Consider the following 23,634-nt stretch of genomic DNA (forward strand, 5'->3'; position numbering starts at 1 on the left):
AACCATTTCCTCCATTTTTGCCAGCAGCAAACAAGGTAAGAGAAAATGGTGGGTCGCGCAGGTCGGCTGGCGTGGGTCACGAAGATCGGCCGGGTAGGGTCCCGAAGGTTGGTAAAAATGGGTCCCCGGAAAAAAAGTTTGAAGAACACTGTTCTGGAGGTCTGTGAAGTCTTTGGTGAAGGATGTGAGGTATGCTTCGAAGCAGCTTAGCCAGTGTTCAAACGTTTCTGTAGCGTCGGTTGCCTGTGGGTGCAGCTCCAAGCGATCAGGCTTGAGTGATGAGTTCATCTTTAGGTGTATAGTGTATTAAATTGATACACCATCAATAACACACGACGAGTGATGAACGTAACTGGGGCTTTAACACACTGAACAGCAACTGGGTCGGAGGCGGAGACTTGCCACCTTTATGCATAAGCCCGAGGGGAGGAGCCACAGGCGGAGCCAGCCTGGACAAGCCCAGGCATGCACAATACAATACAATGCCATACAATGCAATACTGTGGTTTACCACAATGCTGCAGATCAGCACTGTTTCTAATATCTCTTCTGGACAACAAATGTCTTTATCTGACACATTAGGGATTAATTGGTGCAACATTTTAATATCTTTTCCCCTTTGATCCTGTCCACATGGAAACATTTTACCTTCGCACACAAATTCTTTCAACATGTCTGCCACCTGCTGGACATCCTGACCTTGTTCCCTCCTAACGGCTGTTCCTTGACTGTGTGTTCAAATCCCACCCGCTTCTCCTGTTTCCAGCCTCTAAATTCATATTTCCAGTTTTGAGATTTGTACCACCTTCTGGCCAACCGTTTAATCTCCAGCATAGCGATTTTGTGTGGCCCAGTTAATTACAATGAAAACATCTGACCTTTTTCATATCTCACACCCCTTCAGCAGACTCTGTTGTATTTTGAGGTGAGATCTCCTTTGAGTTTCCAACCACTCCTTCTCTGGCTGTCTGGTCCTCTCTTGCACCTTCCCAAATTTTAACCTTCTCCGATTCACAATTGGGTCTAAAGAAGGGCTTTGGGCTATGAACCAGCTCACAGTCGTCTGCAATTGGCAGGTCCAAATTTCTGCTCCCCAACATGAGTTCTAATCATGGTCGGCAGCGAATCTTTAAATTACTCCAACAGAATTATCTCTCTGGGAGCTTCATAGGTTTCTCCTATTTTCAAGGCTCTTACCCACCTGCCAAAATTACTTTGCTCCACCCTTTCGACATCAAGGTAAGTGTTCAGCCTGTTTTCTTACAGCTGTAAGTTTCTGCCTGTACGCCTCCGGGAATACCTCATATGCTCCTAATGTAGCTTTCCTCACTGTCTCATAGTACCCAGACCGTTCCTCTAATAAGGCTGCACAGACTTCACTTGCCCACCCATACTTTTAGCCTGTAAGAAAAGGGTCCAACAATCTTGTGGCAATTGTAACCGTTTCGCTATTTTCTCAAAAACACAAAAAAGGTTTCGGCATCTCTTTCATCAAATTTAGTTCCGAGTTTGTACATATCGAAACATCCTCCCACTATGTTCCATTTTAGGACCACCTTCCTTTGCCATCTGCTCCAACCTTTCGGTTGCTGCTGCCTGCGTGCGAAGTTAGAAGTCTCTCCCTCTCTTTTTCCATTTTGTTTCTAAATTCCCTCTCTTCTCGTTCCCGTTGAAATGCTCTGTCCTCTTTTTCCTGCATCTATAATTTCTTAATTTCTACTTCTCTTTGTAATTAGAGCTTCACTAATTCAAAATCCTCACTTCTTGAAATGTTGGGTCCAGCTGACCCCTCTCTCATTTATTTAAATTTTTTGCTAAGCTTTCAATTATTTCAGCCTTCTTAACTCCTGTAGATAAGACTACTTCCAATTTATCTGCCAATTCCATCAATTTGATTTTAGGCACACTTTTCAAACTTGTCACGGTTACATTGTCTATGTCCAGGTAAGATTGAGCTATGTCAAGAGGGCGGCACGGTAGCACAGTGATTAGCATTGTTGCTTCACAGCTCCAGGGTCCCAGTTTCGATTCCCAGCTTGGGTCATTGTCTGTGTGGAGTCTGCACATTCTCCCTGTATCTGCGTGGGTTTCCTCCCACAAGTCCCGAAAGACGTGTTGTTAGGTAATTTGGACATTCTGAACTCTCCCTCTGTGTACCTGAATGTGGCGACGAGGGGCTTTTCACAGTAACTTCATTGCAGTGTTAATGTATGCCTACTTGTGACAATAAATATTATTATTATTTTCTGCAGCCTTCTTACTTAACATAACACATTCTTACTTGGTTCAACTTGTTTCTTACTCTTGTTACGTTCAAAAGTCAAAACTTCCTGACACCCAAGAATTAAGACTTTTTAAGGCCCTTGACACGGGCCCCAATTTTCTGTTATGAAGCACGCTAATGTTATTTGCGAGGGTATCCCAACTTGGAACACCAGTTTGTGGGGATGTATAATTTTGTTTTGGTGTGAGTAGCCAAGTGAAACCCCAGTATGAATAAAGAGCCCAGTCATCATGTAACAATTATAAAACCATAAGACATAGGAGCAGAATTAGGCCACTCGGCCCATCGAGTTGGCTAGGGGTGGTGCCAGAGAACTGCAGAATTGCTAACGTTACACTTGTTCAAAAAAGGGTGCAAAGGTAACATCAATTACAGGTCAGTAAATTGAACCTTTGTGGTGGGAAAGCTTTTAGAAATAATAATTCAGGACAAAATGGACAAATGTGGGTTAATTGGGAAAGCCAGCACAGATTTGTTAAATAGAAATTGTGTTTAACTAACTTGAGATTTTTTGATGAGGGCTGCTGAGGGGAGTGCTGCTGTTGGGCATCCTTAAGGCATTGAAAGAAGGCTTCTGAGCAAGGATAGAGTTTATGGCATAAAAAGGACAGTAGCAACATGGAAAAGAAATTGGTTGAATGGAAGGAAACAGAGGTTAGTGGTTAATGCTTGGTTTTTGGACTGGAGGAGTAAAGCCAGCAGCAGTACAGCCTGTTCCAATGATTCTTCATCACCTGGCCATGGTAAGGCAAATCTCTCAGCATCTGTAGAAGGCTGTAGGATGAGTCTCTTCGACAAGAGGCCATCTCCCTCCCGCATCCAGCTTTTGTAGTTTTCCAAATCAAGCAGCCTTTTCTCTCTGCTGTCCACATGGAAACTCTGCCTGCCTAGGGTATTCACTGATATAGCGGAAAGCCTCCTCTAAATCTACCCTCTTTCCCATACATAGATGCATAGAAGATAGGAGCAGGAGGTGTTTTGGCTCTTCGAGCCTGTTCCGCCATTTATCACGATCATGGCTGATCATCCAACTCAATAGCCCAATCCTGCTTTCTCCCCATAGCCTTTGATCCCATTCTCCCCAAGTGCTTATCCAGCCGCCTCTTGAATATATTCAATGTTTTAGCATCAAATACTTTCTGTGGTGATGAATTCCACAGGCTCACCACTCTTTGGGTGAAGAAAAGTCTCCTCATCTCTGACCGAAATGGTTTACCCTGAATCCTCAGACTGTGACCCCTGGTTCTGGACATACCCACCATCGGGAACATCTTCTCTGCATCTACTGTGTCTAGTCCTGTTAGAATTTTATAAGTCTCTATGAGATCCCTCCTCATTCTTCTGAACTCCAGCGAGAATAATCCTAACCTAGTCAATCTCTCCACAGTCCTGCCATCCCCGGAATCAGTCTGGTAAACCTATGCTGCACTCCCTCGAGAGCAAGAACATCCTTCCTTAGAAAAGGAGACCAAAACTGCACACATTCTAGGTGTGGCCTCACCATGGCCCTGTATAACTGTAACAATACATCTCTGTTCCTGTACTCGAAACCTCTCGCAATGAAGGCCAACATACCATTAGCCTTCTTTTCCACCTGCTGCACCTGCATGCGTACCTTCAGCGACTGGTGAATAATTTTTTGATTTGATTTGATTTATTATTGTCACATGTATTAGTATACAGTGAAAAGTATTGTTTCTTGCATGCAGAATAAAATGTTACAGTTATAGCAAGGTGTAGAGAAAAGATCAACTTAATACGAGGTAGGTCCATTCAAAAGTCTGATGGCAGCAGGGAAGAAGCTGTTCTTGAGTCAGTTGGCACGTGACCTCAAACTTTGGCATCTTTTTCCTGACGGAAGGTGGAAGAGAGTATATCTGGGGTGCGTGGGGTCCTTAATTATACTGGCTGCCTTTCCGAGGCAGTGGGAATTATAGATAGAGTCAATGGATGGGAGGCTGGTTTGCGTGATGGACTGAGCTACATTCACGACCTTTTGTAGTTTCCTGCAGTCTTGAGCAGAGCAGGATCCATACCAAGCTGTGATACAACCAGAAAGAATAACCTCACACTTATCCAAATTATACTGCATCTGCCATTGATTTGCCCACTCACCCAACCTGTCCAGATCATGCTGTAGGATCTCTGCATCCTCGTCACAGTTGACCCTCCCGCCCAACTTGGTATCATCTGCAAACTTCGAGATGTTACATTTTGTTCCCTCATCCAAATCATTAATATATATTGTGAATAGCTGGGGTCCCAGCACTGATCCCTGTGGCATCCCATTAGTTACTGCCTGCTAATTTGAAAAGGAACCATTAATTCCTACTCTTTGTTTCCTCTCTGCCAACCAGTTTTCTATCCACCTCAATACACTTCCCCCAATCCCATTTGCTTAAATCTTGCACAATAATCTCTTATGCGGGACATTGTCAAATGTCTTCTGACGGTCCAAATATACCACATCGACTGGCTCTCCCTTGTCAATGGTACTACTTACATCTTCAAAGAATTCCAACAGATTTGTCAAGCAAGATTTCCCCTTCATAAATCCATGCTGAAACTGACTGATCCTGCCACTGCCTTCTAAATGTTCTGCTATAAAGTCCTTGATAATGGATTCAAGAATTTTCCCCACTAACCGGTTTATAATTACTGGTCTACAATTCCCAGTTTTCACTCCAACTCCCTTTTTGAAAATCGGAGTGACATTAGCTACCCTCCGATCTGCAGGGACTGTTCCAGAGTCTATAGAATCACGGAAGATGACCACCAATGCATCCACTATTTCCAGAGACACCTCCTTAAGCACCTCTGGGATGCAGCTTCTCAGGCCCTGGGAATTTATCTGCCTTCAATCCCATCAATTTTCCCAGCACCATTTCTCTACTAATATTGATCTCCCTCAGTTCTTCTCTCTCACTAAACCTTTCATTCTCCAACATTTCTGGTGTCTGATTTGTGTCCACGTTTGTGAAGACAGAACCAAAGTATGTATTCAACTGTCAGCCATTTCTTTGTCCCTTATTATACATTTCCCTGTTTCTATCTGTAGATCCTACATTTGTCTTTACCAATCTCTTTCTCTTCACATATCCATAGAAACTCTTAGTTTCAGTCTTTATGTTCTCTGCAAGCTTACTTTCGTACGTATTTTACCCTTCTTAATCAATTCCTTGGTCTTTTTTTGCTGAATTCTAAACCGCTCCCAATCCTCAGACCTATTATTTTTCTTAGCCAATCTGTATGCTTCTTCCTTGGATCGGATACTATTTCTAATTTCCTTTGTAAGCCATGGATTGTCCATCTTCCCCATTTTGCCAGACAGGAATGAACAGTTGCTGCAGTTCCCCAATGTGTTCCTTGAATGTTTGCCATTGCCTGTCCACTGTCATCCCTTTAGGTAACTCTCCCCAATCTATGAAGGCCAACTCATGCCTCATATCTTCATAGTTTCCTTTATTAAGATTCAGCACTCTAGTCTCCAAATCAACTACTTCACTCTCCATCTTGATAAAAAATTCTAACATGTTATGGTCGCTCATCCCCAAGGGGTCTCGCACAGCCAGATTGGCAATGATTCCTTTCTCATTACACAGTACCCAGTCTAAGATGGCCTGTTCTCTAATTGGTTCCTCCACATATTGGTCAAGAAAACCATCCCGTATACACTCCAAGAATTCCTCCTCTACGGCATTGTGGCTAATTTGATTTACCCAACCTATGTGCAGATTAAAATCACCCATGATCACCGATATCTCCTTATCACATATATCTGTAATTTTGTGTTTAATGCCATTCCCAACATCACCACTGCAGTTTGGGGGTCTATATATGACACCCACTAATGTTTTTTGAGCCTTTGTATTTCTCACCTCTACCCATACAAACTCCACATTGTCAGAGCTAATATCCTTTCTCACTATCGTGTGTAATTTCCTCTTTAACCAGCAGTGTCACACCACCACCTATTCTTTTATGCCTGTCCTTCCCAAATACTGAATACCCTGGGACATTCAGTTCCCATTCCTGGTCACCATGGAACTGTGAAACACATTAACGTTGAATCTAGGTAGAAATGATAATTAGTCATCCTTGATCCCAACTATCTTTCATCTTAAAAGTAAATGGGACTGTTGAAACACAACTGTTTACAACCTGGTACCTTCATATCTTTCTAGAACTTTGGGAAACTTTACTCATTGCAAGTTAAGAGACTGTTGGCATTGTCTCCAAGCATAAATACCTTGCATCTTCTCAGTAAAACCTAAGTCTTCCTTTGGTCTCTAACAAATCATTCTATCTTACTGTCAGGCAGACTTCAGAATAGGTCACATAAACACCTTCATTTATACTAAATTTAATGCTATAATCCCAAAGTATAATGATCATATAAAGCTCATAATTGTACCAGGCAATGCAATCCCGTTTGACCCCACTGCGGATCTCAAAAGGTTCCAATGTTGCACCATCATAGCTGGCCTTGCCCATCAGGTTATCATGCAAAGGATAGATCAGATTGCGCAGCTTAGGCTGCACCCAATTTTCTCCAGCAGCTTGAATAGACTGCCTCTACTAACATGGTTGAGTGCCCTGGTGGTGTGAGATCGTTGAAGGAAATGTTTAGTGGTCTCCTTTGTTCTTGACATTTCTCTTGCAACTGCCAGACTGAGTGATCATGTTAATTGTAGATCTCCCAGTTCAGAAACCACTGGAACTTTGGCATAGATGCGTTCAGTCAAGATCTGCAGTCTGACAAGAGTAACACAGGCAAATACTTTCCCCACAATGTTCAACAGAGAGATGCCATTATAATTGTTGCAATGATTGCAGTTGCCCCATTCTCCTAAAGGTCACAGTTTGCATCACACATATCCAGGGCTACAGCATCAGGAGCTAGTCCCATCCTAAGCAAGTCAAAGGTTTGTTGAACACCTCCACTGTGGGTAGGATATCCAGCTCTGTCATGCCAGGCAGGCTTTCTCTGGTGTCTGGTGTTTCAAAGTTCCATTTTGCTCTGTCCTCTGTGTGCCTCTGCCTGATTTGCCTTGAAATTTTTAGAGGTATGATGAAATGTGTTCTTCCAATGTTTGTCAATATTTCTATACTTTCTTCCATTATCTTGGGGGCAGCACGGTAGCCTTGTGGATAGCACAATTGCTTCACAGCTCCAGGGTCCCAGGTTCGATTCCGGCTTGGGTCACTGTCTGTGTGGAGTCTGCACATCCTTCCCGTGTGTGCGTGGGTTTCCTCCGGGTGCTCCGGTTTCCTCCCACAGTCCAAAGATGTGCAGGTTAGGTGGATTGGCCATGATAAATTGCCCTTAGTGTCCAAAATTGCCCTTAGTGTTGGGTGGGGTTACTGGATTATGGGGATAGGGTGGAGGTGTTGACCTTGGGTAGGGTGCTCTTTCCAAGAGCCGGTGCAGACTCGATGGGCCAAATGGCCTCCTTCTGCACTGTAAATTCTATGATTATAAAAAATGTAATTTTCTCACTCCTGCCATCCCTCCCTGATCTTTTCCCTGATTCCCATTTCAAGTGCTTTGTACTTGCTTCAAAACTTAAATCTCTCAATTTTTCCAGTTTTACTGGCAGTTCATCGACCTGAAACGTTATTTCTCCCTCCACAGATGCTGCCTGGCCTGCGGAATTTTTTTTTGTGGAGGTGGTATTTACATTTTCAGCGTGGGAAGCTTTTTATTTTTAAAAAATATTTTCAATTCACGTCTCTTTTCATCCGTGGACTGCACCCCGATCAGCCACAAATCACAGCATCAAAATGCCCACCCACGACAGTTCAAGGCTGGGGGCCGCTTTGCCGATGCGATGCATTCATTCTCTTTCTTCATTTTCGTTCTTGAAGCTGTCAATCTGTGGAGGAGCTGACTCTCCTGCCGGCTGGCTGGTGCTCCTCACCGACGGTTTATCCTCGCCTTCACTCGACGCCCATTGGCGAAATCTGCCAGCGAGCAACGCTGAGGCCGCCTCCTTTCCGATCTGCGTCAATCATCGCCTACGCGTCACGGGATGTCAGGCGGAGCGGCGGCCGTGGGGGGGCGCTAGCGCGGGCGGGCGGGGGTTGGGCGCGCGGGTGGGCAACAGTTCATGAAAGAACCTCCCTCTCGCTCGCCCGCTCGCGCCCCCTCCTCCTCGCCTTCTCTGATTGGCGGCTGCCTGCCGCCTTCCAAGTGACGGTTGGAAGGGGGGCGGGGCTGGGCGCGCACGCGGGGTTTGATGCCGATTGGCCGCCAGTGCCGTCCATCAAAAGCACCCGAGACGACAGCCCTCCTCCTCCTCCCCTCTGCTCTGCCCTGTCTGTTGCTGTGGCTGGGGAAGTTGGGCTGTTACGTGAGTGGAAGGGCAATATCTCTATGGATATATTTTCCCGTTTTTTTTCTAAGGTTGGGTGAGGTTTACTCCCTCCCTTACCAACTACATATTTTATAATTACAGGAGATGGGAGGGAAGAGGAGGCACACATATCCATCCGGGCTCCTGATTCACTGACACACCATCACCAAGGGATTTGTGGACTGATAGAGGGAAGAGACATTTAAAAGAGAGAGAGAGAAAAAAGACCTGAAGGGGAAATTAAATAACAGCAGTTGACAGTGATTGGAGAGGACACAACAGGTACTGTCTGTCTATCTGTGTGAGCGCTTCTTCTGTGGGAACATTGTTGCTGTGTTTGTTGATAAACTTCTGTTGTCAGGGATGGAAGGGGTTTATTTTTCATTTTTGGTGGATTAAAGGGGCTACATTTTTTTAATTGAACCTGACAGTTGGATAGATCAGGTGTCGTTTTGAGATGGAGAATCATCCTTTTAAGGGGGCTTGTCAGGTGGTCGTGCGTGGCTGAAAGAAGGGAAGATGCCATTCTGTCGTCTGCAAGACGGGCTATGAGGGAGTTTGCCCAGGTATTTGCTCTGATCGAAATGGCTGATGAGTTATAAATTATAGAATTATTGCTTCATCTAGGGGATATAAGAGTTTGTTAGTGTTTCGTGGACGTGAAAAGGGTTTTGCTATCGTATTCTTCAGTGATCTATGAGATTGAGGGAGCTTGTCAATGGTTGTACATGGAGGAGGCTGCCAGGTGTGGGTGTGTCACAAGGTCCTCCAGTAATGCAGAGGACGAAGTTAATGGAATATTCTACATGAAACATGATTCTGCCCTTTATGGCCAGCTCGACCAAAAGGTTCTTGTCAGCAGAATGTCCCAACCATAACGGAGTAGCGTCGTGATAAAAGGCAATCGACATCTAATTGCGTTCTCGATGGAGAGAGCAGGGACAGGTCAGTTGTTTCTTACTGTGCAAGTCAATGTTCTCAGCTATCTGTTGAAGTCAAAATGCCGCTTGCATCTTTTGGACAATAACTTGGAATTTGCACTATGATGTATTGTACTTGATAGAGTAATGCCAGAATTTCAAACTTTGGTGAAAGATTAAATTACGTTTAAGTAAATGTGCTTACTACATTGTGTGTAAGACAGTTCTTACTGAAGTTAGTGCACATGGCTAAACCGGTGACACTGTAGCCATGCCTGTGGCTCGTCAGCGATGTCTCCTTCAAGGGTTTTTAAATTAGCAGAACTTTAATGAATGGTTAAGAAACCAGATGCTATATATTTGATTAATTTATTAGATATATTGGAATGGGTGTCAAGGATTTTACACGATGGGAATGAATGATAAATGTAAAAGTAAGTTGTTTTTTGAGGCTGATGGGAACACATATAGAAAATCCTGTATTAGCAAGGATCATTAAATGAATGATGATGGGTGTACATAAACTACACTAAGGTACAGGAACTGTATAGCTGGTTACTTTTATGGTAAATTGCATAAGCAAATTTATAAGGAATAGGTTTTTTATGAGGTGGAATTAAGAGAAAAAAATTCATGTACTGTTTCAATGATGTAGTTGGAATTACTTTAATGTTGTAAGGTTCATTTAGCACAATCTAAGATTGGTGTGGCAGAAGAGATAATTCTGATTGGTAGAGGCTTGTCATGAAGAATGCACTCTGAGTCCACTTGTCAACCAATCGACATTCTCTTCTCATACAATATAAATTGTTGTTTTCCCCTTTTACTGGTATTCTTGTAAAATGTCCTGATGAGTGCAAGATTAAAAGCTTCAACATGTCTCTTCTTTTCAGCAATACTCAAGTTCTGTACAACCAAATGACTATAAACAGAAGGAATAGGAGCAAGGGTAGACCATACCCCTCAAGCCTGCTTCTCAATTCCATGTGAACATGGCCATCTTTTGTTCCAACTCCACTTTCCTGTCCATTCCTGATATCACTTAATTCCCTGAGACACCAAAAATCTGATTGTCCAAGACTGACTGCATTGGAATGTCAGCCTAGATTTTTGTGCTCAAGGTTCTGGAGTGGGACTTGAACCCACATTCTTCTGATGTATAGGTGAGAGTGCTTTCAACAAAGCCAAAGCTGATACTATCTAATATTAAATATGTTGCTTTGGATATATGGAAAAAGTACATAGCAAACTATTGGGATTAAAAACAGACAAGTCCTTGTGGTCTGAAAACCTACATCCTAGGATCTTGAAGGAAGTGGCAGTAGAGATAGTGGAGGCATTGCTCATAATATTCCAAAATTTCCAGGATTCTGCAAAGGTTACAATGGATTGAAAAAAGGCTAATCTAACCCCCCTGTTCAAAAAGGAAGCAAGGCAGAAAGTAAGAGATTATAGACCAGTTAGTTTAATGTCTAATGTTTGTTGAGAATTTGTTGGAATCCATTATTAAGGAAGTAGTAATGGGACATTTGAAAAGTCAAAACACAATCAATCAGAGCCGGCATGGTTTTATGAAGGGTAACTAATTTGCTGGATCTCTTCAAAGATGTAACAAGAAGGCTGGATCATGGGTGTCCAGTAGATTAGTGTATCTGAACTTCCAGAAGGCATTTTGATAAGGTGGCACACAAGGTAAGAACCCAAAGGGTTGGGGGGGTAACACATTTGATTTGCTTGGTAGAGGATTGGCTAACCAACAGAAGACAGAGAGTGGGGATAAATAGATTTTTTTCTGGTTGGCAGCTGTGACTAGTGGTGTGCCACAGGGTTCGGTCCTTGGCCCTAACTATTTACAATTTATATAAATGACTTGGATGTAGGGATAGAATGCACTGTAGCTAAATTTGCAGATGACTCTAAAATAGGTGGGAAAGCAAGTTGCAAGGAAATAAGACATTTTTACAAATGGATATGGATAGGTTAGATGAGTGGGCCAAAATTGGCAGATGGAATTTAACACGGACAAGTGTGAGGTTATCCGTTCTGGTTGGAGGAATAAAAAGGCAACTTATTATCTAAATGGAGAGAAACTTCAAAAATGTTTGGTGCAGACGGGATCTGGGAGTCCTCGTGCACGAATCGCAGAAATTTAGTATGCAGGTGCATTAGGTAATAAGGAAGGCAAATGGAATTTTGACATTCATTGCAAATGGAATAGAATATAAAAGTAGGGAAGTGCTGTTGCAACTATAAAGGAAATTGGTGAGACCGCATCTGGAGTACTGAGCACAGTTTTCGTCCCCTTACTTGAGGAAGGATGTAAATGCATTAAAGATGGTTCAGTGAAAGTTCATTAGATTGATTCCAGGGATGAAGGGTTTGTCTCATGAAGAGAGATTGAGCAGTTTAGGCCTAAACTCGCTGGCGTTTAGAAGAATTAGGATATTTAATTGAAGTATATAAGATGTAAAGGGGATGGATGGGGTAGACATAGAGCAGATGTTTCCCCTTGTTGGGCATTCTAGAACAAGAGGTCATAATTTTAGGCTAAGGGGTGACAGATTTAAAACAGAGATGAGGAGAAATTACTTCACTCAAATGCTTGTGAACCTGTGGAATTCTATATCCCGGATGTGCAGTGGACACCAGAACACTAAACAAATTTAAGGAGGAGATGGATGTTTTTTTAATAAGTAGTAGGATGAAGTTTTATGGGGTGTGGGCAGGAAGTTGGAGATGAGGCCAAGATGATAGCAGTCGTGATCGTATTGAATGGTGGAGGAGGCTCGAGGGGCTGAATTTCTAACTCTTGCTCCTTGTTCTCGTGTTCTTATGTTCCTATATAATTGAAGCAGCCACATTGAACAATCTCAAAAATTAAAAACATATTATTGAGACTTGTATTCTGCCGAAAGTAGACATTTTGACATTAAAAAAATGAAATAATACATCTTAGAACATATTTTCTTTGTATTGGAAGGGGCAATCTTTTTTATTTATATTGGCGAATATGCTCAGTTAGCTTCTGGTTGAAAATAACTTGTGAAACTGCATGGGTTACTACAAAGGGCATGGGAAAGGAGAGGGTTGCATGATGGATTGATATGATGTACTCTTAAAAAAGAGGTGGCTGGAAAATTTCCACATGAGAATATGTTTACCTCAGAGCTATTTCTTTTAATGTTTTCCCGTAATGATTTTCACCTATCGTTGACAAATTTATATTTTCTACAAATCAAAATTATTTAGATTTAAAGGGAAAATGATTGGTTAATATGATAACATAAAAATGGCGATGAAATTCTGCTAGAGTACTGAGTTGCAAACATGGCTAACAATATTTTTTGATGCTAAACAACAGAAGTTGTATTTGAGGCATTGTGGTTATGTTAAGTGTTGCTTTTCAGAAAATATGATTAAATGGTACAATAATTATACTAACAAATATTTTTCTGGTTAATTTTAACATTTAACTGATGCCTATGTATTTACAGAATTTACAGAATTTACAGTGCAGAATATGTTATACAGTACCATGTCTTACTAGGAATGGTTCTATGATACATTTTCCCAAGAGCATGAGGGTCCCATGGCTCATGAAGGATGTAGGCATGACTTACAAAAGAAGCTTTTTCCCACAAATTTTAACTTGCTACTGCTATTTGGTGAAGTGTCTGGTGGGCATCAGGAATTTGGTAGATTTCAGATGAGGCCAAAATTCTTTAATACTCTACATTGTTTCAGTCAGTGGTTCAAGGTATTTTGCACCGTCTACCTTCTTTCCTCTGCACACCATGAGTACAACGAATTAGTTGTATAATTAGATGGGTGAAAATGTCTATTATATATAATATATATATATAGATATATGTATATATATATATTTTAAAAATGAGTTTACAACAAAAGTAAAGAGACAACAAAAATAGAGCAACTAGGCAAAAAAGACATGTTAAAGGTAACCAGTTGGCTATCAAGCCAACAAATATCTGTCATTTTATTTTGAGTATGCTTTGAAATTATTTTTGGTCCCAGATATTTTCTGCTTTATTGGAATTTCCTATGTTGTGTTAATGTTGTTATTTGTTACCTCGTGTCAGACTAAATCCAAAAATCTATAAAATGAATTTGGTATGAGAGGCATGCCATTCCATTGTAATTTCCTGTGAAAACCAGCCATTACAGGAAACCTCATTATGAAAGTGTCCGCAATTTTTACCCTGAAGGTGATATAAGTGATAAAACCTCCATTGTTATGGGTGCCACAAATTGACTGTATCTTCACATCCACATTTCAGAGAGTGTCTGGCGAAGCAATCATATCTATATTTGCCCCACAAATAATTCAAAATACAGCACAGAACAGGCCCTTCGGCCCACGATGTTGTGCCGAACCTTTGTCCTAGATTAATCATGGATTATCATAGAATTTACAGTGCAGAAGGAGGCCATTCGGCCCATCGAGTCTGCACCAGCTCTTGGAAAGAGCACCCTACCCAAGGTCAACACCTCCACCCTATCCCCATAACCCAGTAACCCCATCCAACACTAAGGGCAATTTTGGACACTAAGGGCAATTTATCATGGCCAATCCACCTAACCTGCATCTTTGGACTGTGGGAGGAAACCGGAGTACCAGGAGGAAACCCACGCATACACGGGGAGAACGTGCAGACTCCGCACAGTTTCAAAAATAAAATTTACAATTTGTCTTCAGTAACTGAAATTTCTAAGTACAAGGGATTTAAATTTAAAAAATGAAAATCATTAGTTTATCCATTAAATTGTACTTAATACTGTCGCTAAATCTTGGGCAGCACAGTAGCATAGTGGTTAGCACTATAGCTTCACAGCACCAGGGTCCCAGGTTCGATTTCCGGCTTGGGTCATTGTCTGTGCGGAGTCTTCATGTTCTCCCTGTGTCTGCATGGGTTTCCTGCTCCAGTTTCCTCCCACAAGTCCCGAAAGACGTGCTATTTGGTAATTTGGACATTCTGAATTCTCCCTCTGTGTACCCGAACAGGTGCCGGAATGTGGCGAGTAGGGGCTTTTCACAATATCTTCATTGCAGTGTTAATGTAAGCCTACTTGTGACAATAAAGATTATTATTATTTTATTACATTTCTATGGAAAACAAAGCCTCTAAGGAAAATAAATGCATTGGCAGGAGGTGAAGGGAGACATGTGAAGGAAGGCTCTGGTGTCTCATCACACACCTATGAAGGGAAATGATTGAACGTTTAAGTGACGATGGGGCTGTTTAGCACACTAGGCTAATCTCTGGCTTTGAAAGCAGACCAAGGCAGGCCAGCAGCACGGCGCCGGAATGTGGCGACTAGGGGCTTTTCACAGTAACTTCATTGAAGCCTACTTGTGACAGTAAGCGATTTTCATTTTTTTTCAACAAAGAGGAGGGAGGATGTGAGGTTTGAGCAGGCAATTATGGCTGGAGGAGATCATTAAGATCTACAAATTGTTTTGATATCATTGCTGCTGGTTTTTCAGTTCTAAGTGGAACTTGTTAATCACCGATTGCCTCACTTTCTGGGATTTCTATCTTCCTCACCTTTCATATAATGGTGTCACCTTAACAAGTGCTCCTATTTGTATAGTTCAAATTATAATAATGTAAATTTCACTCCAGCACCTTCTTACTTTTTTAAAAAACACGCTTGACTTGGTTCCTTCTGAGGCCTAATAGTTTTGACAAACTGCAAACTAGAGTTTCTGACCATGTTACTATTACAGGTACTGCTGCTGCTTGTAGCTACTCCTACTGGGAGATCGACTGTCATGGTATGTCACGCTCGTCTGTCTGGAGCCATGCTCACACATTCATTGTAGTTCATCTTCAACCACTCTGTGATGCCTGTTATCCAACTGTATCTTGGGCAATCCTTTCTGTTGCCCTCCACTTCCCTCTCTAGAAGAGATTTCTGATCTCTTGCAGATAGCTCATTCTGAAAAGTGAGCAACCAGCAATGTTAAAATAATTGTTCTGAAAGTAGGAATCAGAGTCATTGCAGTTGAAATAACCTTGATTAGAATTCTAGGTTTTTGTATTTACACTGGTTGTTTGAATGCTTTATCCAGCTGTTCGCTAATTAGTTAACTGCAGTAAATCTGGATATTAATGTCTTTCAATAAATTCTCACTTCTAACTTCCGGTTGCGGCTATGCCTAGGTAGGTCGCACGTTCGGCAGCTCGCGCCAAGAACGGACTTTTGGGCCCTTTTGAGGAGCCCCAGCGGCACTTGTATGACAGTTCCCAGTGTGGGAAGGTGATAGTAAGGTTCCCCCAGCACTGTATGGAGTGGACCAGGAGTGGAGTGATCTAAAAAGTGGTTTTGGAGCAGCGAAGAGAGTGGGGGAGGAAAAGCAAGATGGCGGCAGGTGGAGAGCAAGCAGCGTGGGCGCAGTGGTCGCAGGAGCAGCAAGAGTTCCGTACAAACTGCTTTGCGGAGCTGAGAGCAGAAATGCTGCCGCCAATGAAGGTGTCGGCAGCATTTCTGCTCTCAGCTCCGCAAAGCAGTTTGTACGGAACTCTTGCTGCTCCTGCGACCACTGCGCCCATGCTGCTTGATCTCCACCTGCCGCCATCTTGCTTTTTTCGAAAGGCTGGTGGAGACCCAGAAGTCCAAAGGGTGGCGATTCGAGAGGTGCGGCAGAAGGCCTCAGAGAACGAGGACGAGATTTGGGGCCTGGCGGTGAAGGCGGAGGCGCACGAGGCGCTACACAAGAAATGGCAGGAGAAGTTTAAGGACCTGGAGAACAGGTCGAGGAGGAAGAACCTTCGGATTCTAGGTCTCCCTGAAGGAGTGGAGGGGTCCGACGCTGGGGCATATGTAGCTACAATGCTCAACACGCTGATGGGCACGGGAGCTTTCCCGAGGCCCCTGGAGCTGGATGGGGCTTATCGAGTCCTGGCAAGGAGGCCTAAAGCCAACGAGCCGACAAGGGCTGTAGTGGTGAGGTTCCACCGCTTTATGGACAGAGAGTGCGTCCTGAGATGGGCGAAGAAAGAACGGAGCAGCAGGTGGGAGAATACGGAGATCTGTGTCTACCAGGACTGGAGTGCGGAGGTAGCCAAGAAGAGGGCTGGTTTTAATCAGAAGGGGGTGAAGTTTGGAATGCTGCAGCCAGCGCGATTGTGGGTCACGTTACAGGACCGTCATCACTATTTTGAGACGCCAGATGAGGCGTGGACCTTTATTCAGACTGAAAAGCTGGACTCAAACTGAGGCTTTGTTGTGGGGGTGGGGGGGGGGGGGGGGGGGGGGCGGTGTTTACTGTATTTTGGGGGTGTTCTTCTTCTGGCTTCAGGTTGGGAAGAGGGGAAATGGGAAGGGGTGAGTGGATATGATGTGGAGGCTGTGTGAGAGTGTGGGCGCCGGTACTGTAGGGACAGGTCGCCGCTGATGAAGCCCGGGGATTGGGAGCTGGGGTGAGGTCGCAGAAAAAGGAACTGCGCCATAGGAGGCAGGGCCGGCTCGAATGGAAAATGCGGGCTTTTTCCTGTGCTAAGGAAGGGAGGGGCGGGGTGTGGGGGGAAGGGTGGTGCTGGAGGAGAGTGCACATTGATCGACAGGGGGAGGTGGGGGGGATTCCCACACTGGGGGGTCGTTGGAATGGCGGGAGTGGCCGGGGTCAGCAGGAGTCAGCTGAATTACGGGAGTGCAATGGGGGGAGCAAAATGGCTGGTGATCTGGCGGGGGAGGGGGGGGGGGGACTGGGTTGCTGCTGTATTGGCCAAAGGGGAGCTGGAGGTAGAAGAGGGAGTCGGGGCGGGGGTCCGCCGCTTGGGGGACTGGAGGGCCGGGATGCGCGGGCACGTGGCTGGCCTAAAAAAGGGGATGGCTAGTCGGCCGGGGGGGGGGGGGGGGGGGCGGGCATGCGTAGCCCCCTGATCCGGCTGATAACATGGAATGTGAGGGGCCTGAATGGGCCGGTCAAGAGGGCCCGGGTGTTCGCACACTTAAATGGACTGAAGGCAGACGTGGTCATGCTCCAGGAGACACACTTGAAGCTGGCAGGTCAGGTTAGGCTGAGAAAGGGATGGGTTGGGCAGGTCTTTCACTCGGGGCTGGATGCGAAGAATAGAGGAGTTGCGATACTGGTGGGGAAGCGGGTGACGTTTGAGGCGATGAACATTGTGGCGGATAATGGAGGTCGATACATGATGGTGAGTGGTAGGTTGCAGGGGAAGAGGGTGGTACTGGTGAACGTATATGCCCCGAATTGGGATGATGCTGGATTTATGAAACGTACGTTGGGTCGGATCTCGGATCTGGAGGCAGGGAGCTTGATAATGGGGGGGACTTCAACACGGTGCTGGAGCCAGCACTGGACTGTTCCAGGACGGGTAAGAGGCCGGCTGCGGCCAAGGTGCTCAGGGGGGTTTATGGACCAGATGGGGGGAGTGGATCCGTGGAGGTTTGCCAGAGAATTTTATTTTTTCTCCCACGCCCATAAAGCCTATTCCCGGATAGATTTCTTTATAATGAGTAGGGCACTAAATCTGAAAGTGGAGGGAACGGAATATTCGGCTGTAGACATCTCGGATCACGCCCCTCATTGGGTGAAGCTGGAGTTGGGGGAGGAGAGGGACCAGTGCCTGTTCTGGCGCCTCAATGTGGGACTGTTGGTAGATGAGGAGGTGTGCGGGCGGATCCGGGGGTGTATTCAAAGATACATGGAGGCCAACGACAATGGGGAGGTGCAGGTGGGGGTAGTCTGGGAGGCTCTGAAGGTAGTGGTTAGGGGAGAGCTAATTTCCATTAGGGCCCATAGGGAGAAGAGAGAGAGGAGGGAGGGGGAGAGATTGGTGGGGGACATATTAAGGGTGGACAGGAGCTATGCAGAGGCCCCCGAGGAGGGGCTGCTTAGGGAGCGACGAAACCTCCAAATGGAATTTGATCTATTGACCACGGGAAAAGCAGAGGCGCAGTGGAGGAAAATGCAGGGGGCGGTATATGAGTACGGGGAGAGGCGAGCCGGATGCTGGCACATCAGCTTCGTAAGAGGGAGGCAGCGAGGGAGATTGGTGGAATTAGAGATAGAGGGGGGAATACGGTGCGGTGAGAATAAACAAGGTATTTAGGGACTTCTATGGGGATCTGTATAGGTCTGAGCCCCCGGAGGTGGGGGAGGGGATGTGGCGATTCTTGGACCAACTGAGGTGCTTTATTCTTTTTTTTTCTGGTTGGAGTGTTTTGTTGAAAATCGTTGAAAATTTGAATAAATATATATTTTTTAAATGCTCACTTCTATTATAATAAATGTAGCATTTTCTGAGACTATCTTATTTTAGTTGATATTTCTGAAGAACAGAATTGCAATTTCATTGCAGATGGTACACAGATGAACTCAAAATCCCATATATTACCTGAAACAACTATGTTGTTTTAAACAAGTATTTTCCGTCACTTTGGCTCTATGATTTTATAAGCGGCTCTTATGAAATCCATGCCACCAATGCATCTTCAATGTGCGCCCTCATTAATCTCATTAAGCGACAAAGAGGAAATTTTGACTTTAGTTGCTCACGTAACATGGTGCAATATCGGCTCAACCACCAGCTAAACACTCTTCCTGATTCACGTTGTCTTGAAAAGCCTATATTGCAAGTTTTGCGGCATCATTCAATCAGAATTACCTCCACAGTGTCACTGCTCCTTCACGCCCTCTGCCAAAATGAGAGCTGTTTTGCCAGGCACAAAGGTGTTGAACAGGGTATTTTCTTATTTGCCAATGTGATTGGTTTTCAAACCATGTTTTTTTGTACTTAATGAAATGTAATAGAATTTGAGTTGGAATAGACTAGCATACATGAAAATGATATGTGAGAAGTAATTGGCACTGTACTTTGCTCGTTGAAATTTTCATTGTTGTGTGCTGGGAAGATTGTGTTTATAATGCTCATACCAAATTTGAATCAGACTAACCCATATAGAGTTTGTAAACTATGTTCAGAAATTGCTTGCTTTGTTGTTTTAATTATTTTATTTGAGCCATTGGGAACCACCTATGACATCTGTTCTAGTTTCTTGCATTGCTGCCTGTGGTGGACAGAAGCAGCTATTGCAACTTGGTACTTCATTGGATTTCGTTTTGTGCATTTGCATCATGTTTATTTAAATTTGTTCATGGGATCTGGGAATCGCTATATAGGTCAGAATTTATTACCCATCCCTTATTGCCCTTGAGAAGGTGGTAATGAGCTGCCTTCTTGAACCCCGGTTTTGGAACCTGTTGTCCTGCCTCTGTTCAGGTCGACCAAGATTTTTAGGAGGGCGAGTTGAAGCGCAGGACTGCAAACCTGTCTCGATTCGTGTTGCGTTTAATTAAGCTTGTTAAGGGATTTTTGAAAGCACGTCTTTCTGAAGTGTTTCTGATTTGCTGGAGGTGCCTAAGGTTTAGGAGCTGCCTGCTGAAGGCAGGCATGAATTAAGTATGGGAGCAAGTCAGGTGACCTGTAAACTTCTGGCACTTATGTCTAAATGCTAATCATAAGTGAAAGGACTTAGTCCTTTGAAGTAAAAGTTGCAATAGCCCATCACGGTCAGGAGAGGAGTTAGCATTAAGAACTTTGTCTGTTCACAGGGTCGTCATTCTCCTGGCATTACATGAGCACGAAGCAGTGAGCGGGGATGTTTCAACTCCAACTGAGCACCAGCAAGAGAGAATGTGGAAGTGGGTACTGCACCCTCAGAAATTGAGACCAATGGTAATGAGGAGCAGCAGCCTGCACAGGAAGGTCAGGGCTCTGGGCATCAAGAGACCAGAAAAGAAAGACAAGGGGCATGAAGGGGAAGGAGACACTACCCTACAGACAGTCATGACTGAGAACCAGTGCAGAAAGAGACTGCAACTCTCTAGGTGGATGATCACGGATATTTGTGCCCTCAACAGTGTGGTCCTCAGTTTGTACCATTGATTGCCATACGTTACCAGTAGCAGTCAAGGTAACTTAGCCTTGAATTCTTTCATCGCTGGACCCTTTCAGGGATCAGCTGTGGGTCTCATTGACATTCCATAGGCAGCTACTCACCAGTGCATTGTCCAGGTGAAAGGTGCTCTCTTTAGCAAGGCTGGACAGCACATCAGATTCACAACTGATGGGACACTGGGCCTAATGCTGGACCAGTTGGGCAGTGTCCCCCAATATCCTTCTGTATGAGTCTTGGTGGTTATGGTGGTCTGCAATGTTCTACATTACATTGTCCTCCAGATATATGTGGACTTTGACGATAGTGAGGCCCGGAAAGGGGACCGCTCCTCAGGGGAAGAGCAGGAAGTAAAAAAGAGAAGAGAGGGCATTGGAGGCAGAGGGACATGATGCTGAACGAGGTGCTCCTGTTGCATGATGATGTGAACTCCTCCTGCCACCCTCTAGAAGGAGAACCTCTCTCCTCTCTCACGGCTTCTAGCATTGGCTCCAAGTTAACAAAAAGCGAGAGTCTATCTTTTCCTGGGTGCCAAGCCTCCTGCTGCCTAGTGACATCTCCCTTGTGGTGCAGTGAAAAACGTCAACACAAACTGCAAGTCTGTCCTCCAGTGATGGCTGCTGTGGGCAGTCTAAAGGAACCCCACCTCTTGACCAGCCCGCCATTCCTTCCCCCACCACCTGTAATTGGATAGGAAACCAGTCCCCATATTTATCAAGGGCTCGCCCCTGGCAGAATCTGACCCTCAATTAGTTATCCACTGGAGTTGGGTTTCTGATCCAAAAGCAGACCGAGCTCCTGTTTCCCACTCCAAGGCAAAAATCCAGCCCTTGCTGTCTAACTTTAATGCCACAGACTATCTAATTTTACTGGTGTTGTGGTGAACTGATTTCTGGTTGCAGATATTTCATGTTTCATTTCATGATGTTTTGGGCTGTCAAAATAATGGGATTTGTTGAAAAATGTTGACTGGATTATGAAAGTTTTGTTGAATGTTGCAGCAAACTGATTAAGGGGAGGCAGTGGTATCGTGGTATTATCACTGGACTAGCAATCCAGGGTAATGCCCTCGGTACCCAGGTTCAAATCATCTGCTATGGTGGTTGTAATATCCCGCACGGGACTTACGGGGTAGGAATGGTTATCTTCCTTGGTTCTCGCGGAGTACAAGCTCCCCCGCTGAGTGGCGGGGGAACTCAATTTAGCATTGTGTAAAAGGTCGGCCAATAAGGCACCGACCGAAAGAGACCCGGTAGTGATTTACCAGGAAGTGTATGTACTGTATTGTAAATAAATCAAAGTTCTTTATTTTACTCGGTATGGACTCCCCATGTCCTTATTAAAGTGGAATTTAAACCAAGGTCCCCAGAGCATTATCCTGAATTTGACTTCAATTAATAAAAATCTGCAATTGAAACCATTGCCGATTGTCATTTAAAAACCCATCTGGTTCATTAATAAACAAAGAACAAAGAAATGTACAGCACAGGAACAGGTCCTTCGGCCCTCCAAGCCCATGCCGACCATGCTGCCCGACTCAACTACAATCTTCTACACTTCCTGGGTCCGTATCCTTCTATTCCCATCCTATTCATATATTTGTCATGATGCCCCTTAAATGTCCCTATCGTCCCTGCTTCCACTACCTCCTCCGGTAGCGAGTTCCAGGCACCCACTACCCTCTGCGTAAAAAACTTGCCTCGTACATCTACTCTAAACCTTGCCCCTCTCACCTTAAACCTATGCCCCCTAGTAATTGACCCCTCTACCCTGGGGAAAAGCCTCTGACTATCCACTCTGTCTATGTCCCTCATAATTTTGTATACCTCTATCAGGTCGCCCCTCAACCTCCTTCGTTCCAGTGAGAACAAACCGAGTTTATTCAATCGCTCCTCATAGCTAATGCCTTCCATGCCAGGCAACATTCTGGTAAATCTCTTCTGCACCCTCTCTAAAGCCTCCACATCCTTCTGGTAGTGTGGCGACCAGAATTGAACACTATACTCCAAGTGTGGTCTAACTAAGGTTCTATACAGCTGCAACATGACTTGCCAATTCTTATACTCAATGCCCCGGCCAATGAAGGCAAGCATGCCGTATGCCTTCTTGACTACCTTCTCCACCTGTGTTGACCCTTTCAATGACCTGTGGACCTGTACTCCTAGATCGCTTTGACTTTCAATACTCTTGAGGGTTCTACCATTCACTGTATATTCCCTACCTGCATTAGACCTTCCAAAATGCATTACCTCACATTTGTCCCGATTAAACTCCATCTGCCATCTCTCCGCCCAAGTCTCCAGACAATCTAAATCCTGCTGTATCCTCCGACAGTCCTCATCGCTATCCGCAATTCCACCAACCTTTGTGTCGTCTGCAAACTTACTAATCAGACCAGTTACATTTTCCTCCAAATCATTTATATATACTACAAAGAGCAAAGGTCCCAGCACTGATCCCTGTGGAACACCACTGGTCACAGCCCTCCAATTAGAAAAGCATCCCTCCATTGCTACCCTCTGCCTTCTATGGCCTAGCCAGTTCTGTATCCACCTTGCCAGCTCACCCCTGATCCCGTGTGACTTCACCTTTTGTACTAGTCTACCATGAGGGACCTTGTCAAAGGCCTTACTGAAGTCCATATAGACAACATCTACTGCCCTACCTGCATCAATCATCTTAGTGACCTCCTCGAAAAACTCTATCAAAAGTTAGTGAGACACGACCTCCCCTTCACAAAACCGTGCTGCCTCTCACTAATACGTCCATTTGCTTCCAAATGGGAGTAGATCCTGTCTCGAAGAATTCTCTCCAGTAATTTCCCTACCACTGAAGTAAGGCTCACCGGCCTGTAGTTCCCGGGATTATCCTTGCTACCCTTCTTAAACAGAGGAACAACATTGGCTATTCTCCAGTCCTCCGGGACATCCCCTGAAGACAGTGAGGATCCAAAGATTTCTGTCAAGGCCTCAGCAATTTCCTCTCCAGCCTCCTTCAGTATTCTGGGGTATATCCCATCAGGCCCTGGGGACTTATCTACCTTAATATTTTTTAAGACACCCAACACCTCGTCTTTTTGGATCACAATGTGACCCAGGCTATCTACACCCCCTTCTCCAGACTCAAC

General features: G+C 44.6%; 1 protein-coding gene across 2 annotated transcripts in view; it reads left to right on the forward strand.

The window, feature by feature from the left end:
• Positions 1-8,582: 8,582 nt before the first annotated feature.
• zbtb7c (zinc finger and BTB domain containing 7C) overlaps positions 8,583-23,634 on the forward strand; it is a 517,924-nt gene continuing 502,872 nt past the window's right edge. The window contains exons 1-2 of one of the 2 annotated variants that reach the window (XM_072497445.1): positions 8,583-8,637; positions 8,743-8,922. The gene's annotated coding sequence lies outside the window, so the exon portion shown is untranslated. The other variant, XM_072497448.1, reaches the window with a different exon arrangement.

Source organism: Scyliorhinus torazame, chromosome 3 (assembly GCF_047496885.1).
Source record: "Scyliorhinus torazame isolate Kashiwa2021f chromosome 3, sScyTor2.1, whole genome shotgun sequence".
Taxonomy (NCBI): Eukaryota; Metazoa; Chordata; class Chondrichthyes; order Carcharhiniformes; family Scyliorhinidae; genus Scyliorhinus; species Scyliorhinus torazame.